This window comes from Sceloporus undulatus, chromosome 3 (genome assembly GCF_019175285.1).
Source record: "Sceloporus undulatus isolate JIND9_A2432 ecotype Alabama chromosome 3, SceUnd_v1.1, whole genome shotgun sequence".
NCBI lineage: Eukaryota > Metazoa > Chordata > Lepidosauria > Squamata > Phrynosomatidae > Sceloporus > Sceloporus undulatus.
In genome coordinates this window covers 246,028,139-246,031,660 of record NC_056524.1, presented here as the reverse complement: position 1 = coordinate 246,031,660, position 3,522 = coordinate 246,028,139, and the positions used below count along the sequence as shown (strand labels likewise).

Sequence of the window (3,522 nt, the reverse complement as noted above, 5' to 3'; positions counted from 1 at the left end):
AACATGAGTCAGCAGTGTGATGCAGCAGCTAAAAAGGCCAATGCGATATTGGGCTGCATCAATAGAAGTACAGTATAGTGTCTAGAATAGATCAAGGGAAGTAATAGTGCCACTCTATTCTGCTTTGGTCAGGCCCCACCTGGAATATTGTGTCCAGTTCTGGGCACCACAATTCAAAAAGGACATTGAGAAACTGGAGCCATGTGTCCAGAGGAGGGCGACTAAAATGGTGAAAGGTCTGGAAACCAAGCCCTATGAGGAACGACTCAGGGAGCTGGGGATGTTTAGCCTGGAGAACAGAAGGTTAAGGGGTGATATAATAGCCCTCTTTAAGTATTTGAAGGGATGCCATACTGAGGAGGGAGCAAGCTTGTTTTCTGCTGCTCCAGAGAACAGAACCCGGAACAATGGAGGGAGGGAGAAGCGTACAAGAATGCCGTTCTCACTAGGAATTGGGGGGCGGGGGAGAGACACGTGATTTGTGTGTTCTCAATCTTCAAGGTTTAGTGAAGTGCCATAAAGAAGCTCTCCCTGAAGGGCCCCGTCTGAGGTTTCAGTTGACACTGGGGATGATGGGATTCCTTGGGGTGGGGAGGAGGGGCAAAGCAGAAGGGAGGCGAGGCGTAAGGCTGGCCACTCCCCCTTCTCCCTCCTCAGCCAAAGCTGGGAGCTTCATCAAGGCCCTCCTGAGGCCGCTTCAGGGCCTTATATAAGCCTCCCCTTAGCCCCCCCCCCCCCGCCCCCCGTTCAATTTCAAATCTCAACGGGGGCAATGGTCATCCCGCAACCATGGCAACGCTTCGCCGCGCGCGCGCGCGAGCCCCCTTACCTCGCGAGGGCGTCCCCGCCGAGCTTCCGTAGTTTGAGCTCAGCGCCTTCTTCTGCTCCCACTAAACCCCTCCCCTATTCCTCTGACTGCGCACGAGACAGGCCTGGCCAAGCCAACGCCGAGCTCATCCACCCCCCGCGCGCAGCCTTGGCGGGAGAGCGCCGAGCGCATCGATGGGAAAAGGCCAACCTTTGGGGGTTTTTTGGAAAGGGATCCTTCCTTATTGCAAAGGAAGTAAAGATGGTCTAATAATAACAAATAACCTCGTTTTTTAAAAATGCCCCCCAATTATTATTATTATTCCTTGTTTTCTGCCCTCCGCTCACCACCAGATATTAACCACAATAAAAAAACATTGGAAGTATATATTATCATGCATCTTGTCTGTATAAGGTCTGTATAGCCCCATTAAAATAACAGTAGTAGGTTCTATTAGTAGTAGTAGTAGTAGTAGTATTACTGAATACATCCCATGGTCTTGTCTGTATAAGGTCTGTGTAAACCCAATAAAATAATGGTACTATCTATTGTTGTTGTTGTTGTTGTTGTTACTGTTCCCCAATATATCCCTGGGTCTTCTCTGTATAAAGTCTGTATAAACCTAAGAGCTAATATAATAATACTAATATTATCTAGTATTAGTATTATTATTTCCTAATTAATCCCCTGGTCTTATCTAAGCACTGTATAACCCCAATAAAATAACAATGGTACTATCTATTATTGTTATTTACTATTATTATTATTATTATTACTTAATACATCCCCCGGTCTTGTCTATATAAGGTCTATACATTCAATAAAATAACAGTGGTAGTATCTATTGTTGTTATTGTTCCCTAATATATCCCAGGGTCTTGTCTGTGTATAAGGTCTGTATAAACCCAATAAAATAACAGTAGTATCTAATATTGTTGTTGTTATTATTATTACTCCCGAATATATCCCTGGGTCCTCCTCTTTGTGTAATAATGTGTGCTGTGATTAAAACTTCAGTGATGTATTTGTACATTGCTTTTGAAACGTTGCAGTTGTGCTTCTCAGGGGATGATGGGCTTTCTTGGGGTGAGGAGGTCCAAATTAGTTTGCCAGGGGAGACTAGTATTTAGGGGTCTGAGTTTTGCGGTTGGAGGGGAGGCTGAAAGCCCTGTTGGAAGGCTTTAAATTCTTATATCTTATACATTCTTATATGTGAGAATACAATTCATATATATATATATATATATATATATATATATATATATATATATAATAAAATGTGTGCATACACACACACAGAGAGAGAGAGAGAGAGAGGGATTGGGGGGATCAGAGTGACTAGAGGTCCTCCTTTTCCAGGGCCTGTCCTCCATTTCAACCTTCTGTCCAAGAGAAATTCCAAAAGGTCCTCCATTTGGAGCATTGCTAAGAAACATGAATTTATATTAGTGCTTTCAGCTTTTATCATAGCTTTTATCATAGCCTTTCTTGAATGCCCTACATTTTGAGATGCCTTGTCCTCCTTATGACATCTGGCCACCCTGGAGGTGTGTGTGTGTGTGTGTTACACACACACACACACACACACCATTTCTAGACTCTGGATTCTGCATTTAGGTTTCCCATATAAAGATAGATAGATGATAGATAGATAGATAGATAGATAGATAGATAGATAGATAGATAGATAGATAGATAGTATATGGGAAACCTGCCTGGCTACATTCAGTGTCCAAAGTCTAGAAATGCACAAGGGGTATATAGAAATCTTTTGACACTGAACTTAACCCTAGCAGGTTTCCCACATATGTATGTATGTATGTATATGTACGTGTGTGTGTGTGTGTGTGTGTACATATATACAAATATATAAAACCAGTCCAGCTAAATTCAATGTCCAAAGTCTAGAAATGTACAGGCAGAAGAAGACTGGAGAAAAAGTGGAGGGAAGCCTCCAGGAGAAAAACTCACCTCTCTTTCTTTTCTTTTCTTTTTTTGCAATATTATATATATATATATATTTTAAAAATCAAAGTGTGTGTGTGTGTGTATAATTTGCAGTATATATGCAAAGGGATCTTGTAGCACTTTTGAGACTAAGTGAAATAAAGCAGCTGGGAGAGCTTTCCTAGACTTATGCCTACTTCCTCAGATGCATAGGCTATCCCTCTGGAAAAACCCTTTTGCATCTAAGGCTATATATATATATGTATATATATAGACATGTATAGCCTATGCATCTGAGGAATATATATATATATATATCCCTCTGGGAAAACCTTTTGTCTGAGGTGGCTATATATGTAGCCTATGCATCTGAGCACATATGCATATATCTAGCCTATGCATCTATATAGCCTACATATACATACATATGTATATGTAGGTGTAGGCTATATATATATATATGCATATATGCTCAGATGCATAGTGTGTGTGTATATATATATATATATATATATATATATAGCATATGCATCTGAGGTGTATATACACACACACACACACACACACACACACACACATAAAGCCTGTGCCTACACATATATATGGAGGGGGGCTATATAGATGCAGTCTCTTTCTCTCTCTCCGTATATATAGCCTATGCATCTGAGCATATATGCATATCGATATCCTATGCATCTATATAGCCAATGCATCTGAGGAATAGATAGATAGATAGATAGATAGATAGATCCCTCTGGGAAACCCTT

At 41.1% G+C, this 3,522-nt stretch overlaps 1 protein-coding gene across 1 annotated transcript in view; it reads right to left on the bottom strand.

Annotated features, from left to right (window-relative positions):
- Positions 1-931, bottom strand: part of RSRC1 (arginine and serine rich coiled-coil 1) — a 263,566-nt gene extending 262,635 nt beyond the window's left edge. The window contains exon 1 of the mRNA XM_042460744.1: positions 830-931. The gene's annotated coding sequence lies outside the window, so the exon portion shown is untranslated. The remainder of the gene's footprint in view (positions 1-829) is intronic.
- Between the last annotated feature and the right edge of the window lie 2,591 nt (positions 932-3,522).